Here is a 6,500-nt window from a genome sequence, read left to right as displayed (position 1 = left end):
CCAGCATTCTGCTCTGTTTACTCCTCCCTCCTGTTTTAACCTATCAGGGCAAGCAGCTTCTTTATTTAATTAACCAATGACCTTCCTCCATCAGTCTTGCCTTTTGATCAAACCCAGAAAGTCATTCACAATACAATTGTTTGTGACTTTTATTTCATTAAAAGTGTTCTGAAGCCTTTGTATCATTTAATATGTCCCCCTGTGATATATTTCCTTACACTTAGTTCCGTAGTAACAACTGAGTTGCTTCTAAGCCTTTAAAACACAGATATCTAATCCTAAATTCTTAGGAGAAACAATATAGTCTTTATGACCCCAATTTAATATAAATATTCCACTTATGACTGAGCACCTTGCACAGTGAATTGTAGGTCTCTGAATTAATCACCATCTACTATAGAAAAAAAATTCTCACGTAAGGATTGAGTGAAGCACTAAACTATAGATACAACAAGTCATTAGGAGTCATTTACTACTAGGCCTGTCCATCAGAGTGATAATTCTAGGTTCGCATTTCATGGCCTAAGACCTGTCTAGTCACAGACTTTCAGATTCAATACCAGTGTTATGCATTTACTCTTATGATATCCATGCTATCACTGTACCCATAGGCACATCATTCCGGGCAAGTTTGAGTCTAGCTTACCAAGCTCAAGCTATGTAATATTGATGATTACTTTTCTCTGCTGGTGGTGTGCATAGCATCATCCAGCACTATGAAAGCTACCAGTTTAGTAACAGCTTGATCTCCCCATGTCCATGACTAAAGGATGTGTTCTTTTGAGCATCAGGGTCTTATTGTCAAGTCCTGTAAGGTAATCTACAACATTTCAATAACTTGTGTCTGGGTGAGAGGAGGTTTATGGTACAACACTGACAAACAATTCTAAAAGAGATAACCTATTTCTCATAACTGGCATTAGGAAAATGAGAAACAAGTCAGAGAAAGATAGACTAAAATACATGATACATGTATTAAATAATTAAATGACAAAATTTCATAATAAAAAGACATTTTTAACTCAAAAGAAACCAAGGTACTATCCATAGAACCACAGAGATTAAGTACAGAGTAAGGGACTGACAATGGCAGATAGAGTTATCTAAAAAAGGGAAATAGAATAAATAACTATGGGAGGATAGATTGTATTGAAGTGAGTGCATAGAAGTATGAAAAGGAAGGGAATATAAGGATGAGGGAGGAAATATGGGAAGACAGAGGTAAAATTAAGGGCCATTGAGGGTTTGTATGGAAACCATAATAGAGTAGAAGCTCCCTAAAATATATACATTTATGAAAGCAATCTAAATGAAATCACCAAATAATGGCAAAAAAATATCCCAAATTGAACACCTCTTGTCACCAAATGAAGTTTTCACTACTAGATATGGATATCGGTTACATCTAACTGAGTTGTTTTCCTAAGGGGCCCCATGGTAATCCCCCCAAATCCCAGGCTATATATTCTTCACACGCTAATGACAATGCCCTATTGCTAAAGACAATAACTACAAAACTCATTAAACCTGAAGAAGTCCAGCTGGTGCCTATAAAGAGCCTTTGCCTGTATGTTCTAACAACTCTGGTATAGGAAGGTACTCTGCAAGCTACCAAAGGAAATAAAAAAAAAAAGAAAACACTAACTCAGCTACAAGTCCTTCAATCAACAATGGTGTCCTGCCTGAAAGACATGCTAATGCAATGGTAGCATAAAGCTTGTGGGAGAAACCAACAGATAGCTAGTTTGACTTCAGGCCCACTTTAGAAGATGGAACCCATACCCAACACTGCTTGGATGACTAAGAACCTGACACTTGATAGCCCAGGGACCAAGGTTAAAACCAAATACTATTGCTCTGCTAAAAGAACATAGCAATAAGATGACTCTTTAATGACATTCTGCTATAGTCATGAATCAGTGCCTTGCTCAGTCATCCTCAAACCAACTTCCCCTTGCAGCGGATGAGAGCAAATACAGAGACCTACTGACAAACAAAATGTAGAGACCGTGAAATCTTGGAAGACTCAGCCCTAGATGGGATGCCTCCCATCAAATCCCTCACCTCAGTGCTCAGGGAAAACTGTGGAAGAGAAGGCAGAAAGGATATAAGAACCAGAGGAGATGGAGGGCACCAAAGAAGTAAGGCCCTCAAAATCAATAGGATAGATGTACATGTGAACTCACAGAGTCGGAGGCAACATGCACAGGCCTTGCACCAAATTATACCAGATAGGTGTCTAGATCGGAAAGGAAAAGTAGACATTTACCCCCGTTTTTAATCCAGAAGCTATCTCCAATTAATAACCACTTACAAATGAAAATTTAGTTTTCTCCAAGGGAGTCTTACTGGGGAAACAAAGTAGTCTTTTGGGTAGGCTGCATTCCCAGAAGTAGAAGGCCAACAGAAAACCAACTCAATGGCATCTTTGGATTCCTTGGAGTTTCCTTGTTTAATAACACTGTGTCTACCCTTTCTCTCTCTCTCTCTCTCTCTCTCTCTCTCTCTCTCTCTCTCTCTCTCTCTCTCCTTCCCTCCTCTCTCCCCCTTCCCTCCCTCCCTTACTTCCTCTCTCCCTCCCTTATTTCTTCCCTTTCTTCCTTCCTTCCATCCTTTTACCTTGCCTCACAGGGGCTAACAGAGACTGAACTGACAAACAGGGAGCCTGCATGGGACTGACCTAGGCCCTCTGCATATATCTTATGTGGAGGCCCAAAAATATGAGCCTATTTCTACCTTGTCTGTATGTCACAGTTTTAGCTTGTGTAAAGGAATTAACAATAAGCGTGACTACAAACCCTGACCTAGGGTGTGGTAACTTTGTCTTTTTGACATTAAGACAGCTCATAAAAATAGATTCACTCCAAACATCTGCTCCCTCTTTTGAATTAGGAGGCTTGACCTGGGGAGTGGCTGCCTTCAGGATATTTGATCTAGGGTAGGTTCACTGCCTAAATAACAGAATGCTTTTCTCACGGATTAATTGATTGAGGGCTAAAAGTATTGAAGCAAGTAACTGAGTTGTCCTTTGTGTCATGTTAAAGCAGTCTTTTATCTGCTTGCCCCCTGTTGTATTGGGGTATAAAAGTGTATGGAAAATTAAATGCAGGTGGATTTCAGTATTCACTGGGATCCCTCCTGGTACTATCCTATGTTTCTGTTTTATTATTTTCCGCTGAGAACTTGGTTCTCTTTACTATTTTTCTACTTCCCCGCCCCTACCCTGGTAAACCTATTTTCTCAAAGCTGATCTCTGACAATGTTACCGTTATGTAGCAAGTTATATAACAATAAACTTTTGTGGGCTGCTTAACAGTAGGAGCAGGGTCTGTCTCTGACTCTTTTTCAGGCTTTTGAGACCCTATTCATCATACTGGGTCACCTTGCCCATCCTTAACACATGAGGAGGTGCTTAGTCTTATAACAACTTGATATGCCATGTTTTGTTGATACTCATGGGAGAGCTGCCCTTTCCTAAATATTAACGGAGAAAGAGTGGTTGTAGATGGTAACAGAGGGTGGGTCAGGGAAGAAACTGGGAGGAAAAGAGGGAGAGGAACTGCAGCTAGGATGTATGATAAATACATAAGTAAGTTTATTTTTTAAATCAAAGTATATATGCTGTTAGGCTTACGATGAATATATCCATGATCCATGATAAAACTTGAAATAAAGCTTCTGTTCTATTAGAAAGTGGGCTCTGCACAAGAAGATGAAATAAGCTTCAGTCAGTCTGGAGAACCGAATTGTTACCATGAGTGAATAAAAGATTACCAGGTAGAAATGTCACTTCTTTCCTTATCCTTTCTTCTCTACACTGAAGTTGTTTTGCCTTTATATTTTATGCTTTCTAACATAGTGACTACTAAAGATTTATGTTTGTTTTGTTTCTAAGAGAAATGGAAAACAGTAGAAAAAATAAACAAAGCAAAAAATAAACAAAAACTTGTGAAGCCCAATAACCGAGTGGGGTTTATACAAAAGAAAGTCCTCTGTAAGAGATTCCTGTGGAATCTCAGAAAGACTTGCTGGATGAAGACTGTAACTAAAAGAGTGAGGGAATTTGACTTCAAATAAAAATGCATATGTACGCCTTGCACAAGGTAAAAATTAGATTTACATTCATAACATAATGAAAATTATTTTAACATTATTTCTCAGAAAAATTGTTCTGTTTATTTACATAGTTCACTCAATATGGTATTTGACATTAAATATTTTTAGGTATTTAAAAAAGAGTGTAGTGTACGAAAACTGAAAATATATCTGACAGAAGGCAGTAGACATGAGATACTCAGTAGCCTATGTGTCTTAGTGCTATGTAATTCTACTTCTTGTGGAAGTATAATTGCTATTTTTAATTTTTAGCTTAGGCATTCCCTAGTACTGTCCAAAATATTGTGAACTTACATTTAAAAATCTGTATCAAATCAGTGTGTATTATCATACACATTGGACTTATTTCAAAATTATCATAGTTCCAAAATTTTGTCTATGGTCCTCTTTCCTTCAGAAAGAACTATTTAAATTTATTGCATTGAAAAAAATGCTTACCTGTAAAAGTGACTCAATGGGTGAGATTACATACTATGAAAGCTTGAAAGTCTGAATCTTGCTCTGTAGAACCCGGCATAAAATATAAGTGATAATGTGCATCTAGACCTGCAAAAAATACTATTGAAGGAGTATAACAAAATCTAAATCTGCAGCAATGAATGAGTATAAAATAAATGTAAATCAATAAAAACAGTATCAGGAAAAAAATCTTAAGAGCCTTAAAAAGGTTTATGAAATAAGGTTATTTGGGCTTAATGTATTACCTTGAGACTTCAGATGTCACACACAGGTGTGTGTGTGACTAACAAATACCTTACATATAGACATACCCTCTACACATACACACACACACACACACACACACACACACACACACACACACACACACCACAATGCTCTGCAGAACATTAGGCTTTATATATTTCCTTTTACTCATTTCCTATCTGGCCTTTGGCAATAACCGTGCTTTTCAAACCCCTTCAAAACCCATGTCTTCATCGGTATGTCAAAGGAATATTCGCTGCTGACAAGCTTATTGTTGCACATTTTATTTTATCATAAGCAACTGATTCATATTCATTTTTTATAGAGGAATACTTTTTTCAGTAACAGATTTTCAGATATCAACTTCTGTGTGACTTGGAGCTGCTGATGGCAATGACTTCCTAATTTGATAATTTTATTAACATCAGAACTGTCTGTATTAATCCAATCTGGGCAGTGATTATGTTCATCCTATGGCAGACTTTTCTGGTCTCTACACAGTCACTGTGGCAAGTCAGTGAATAAAATTTTATAATCATTTTCCTACAAAGAAAGATCATGCTCCTTCAATACTTAGCTGTATCCCTTATGGAGTGCAGCAGACAACAGGGCCACAATTATCTAACAGAGCCTGTCACATAGCTCTTTAAAATATTTAGATTAAACATAATTGGAATTTATATGAGATTTGGTTCAAACATTTAATTTTACCGAATGATATTCTGGTTTCAGGGTGATGAACATGATTTTAGAATCATGGGGAACTGTGGTACATGGAGGAAACCAAAGAAGATTATAAGGAGACAACTTCAAGACATCCACATACATCACATGTACTACATCCTTCTAGTTCTAGAAACTCTAAATTCCACACATAGCATGGATAATCTAGGAAGAACAGTGCCGTTAGCTTCCTAAGAGTTTGAGGACAGTTACATTGACAGTATTTTGTTGTTTTTTAAATAAATAAGTAATACATAAAAATTTTTAAAAAATGGTTCTTTGAGAGTTCAATACAATATATTTGGGTTGTATTCACCAACTTCCTCATTCCACATAGATCTCATCCATCCCACCCAATTTATGGCCTACGTTTTTAAAAGCCATCAAGTCCTATTTTTGTTGTTCATATATTGTTGGCTGTGTGACCTTCTATTGGAGCACAGTTGACTTCTTAGGGACCACACTCATAGAGGAAACTTCCTCTCCCTCTTCTAGAATTTGTCAGTTGCTAAGAGCTCTTCAGTTGGGGGTGAAATTTTATAACTCCCTCCCTTATCCACTGTAGGCAGAGTTTTTCTGTTCCACCATTCAGCTCTGTCCCACCAATTAGCTCCCACAAATAATCACACAGAGACTTAGTATTAATTATAAATGTTCGGCTGATAGTTTAGGCTTCTTACTAACTCTTACAATTTAAATTGACCCATACTTTAAATCTATGCTCTACCACGTGGCAGTACCATTTTTCAGCACAGCATGTCCACCTTGCTTCTTTCTGCATCTCCTGGTGACTCTGACCTCTTATACCCCATGCTCTCTTTTTGTCCCTAGCCATTCTAACTTTTTCTGCCTACCTATTCCCCAGTCAGTTCTTTTTTTTTTAATTTTATTTATTTATTAAGGATTTCTGCCTCCTCCCCGCCACCGCCTCCCATTTCCCTCCCCCTCCCCCGATC

Source organism: Microtus ochrogaster, unplaced genomic scaffold, assembly GCF_000317375.1.
Source record: "Microtus ochrogaster isolate Prairie Vole_2 unplaced genomic scaffold, MicOch1.0 UNK10, whole genome shotgun sequence".
Classification (NCBI taxonomy): domain Eukaryota; kingdom Metazoa; phylum Chordata; class Mammalia; order Rodentia; family Cricetidae; genus Microtus; species Microtus ochrogaster.
Note: the sequence above shows the minus strand (reverse complement) of the source record.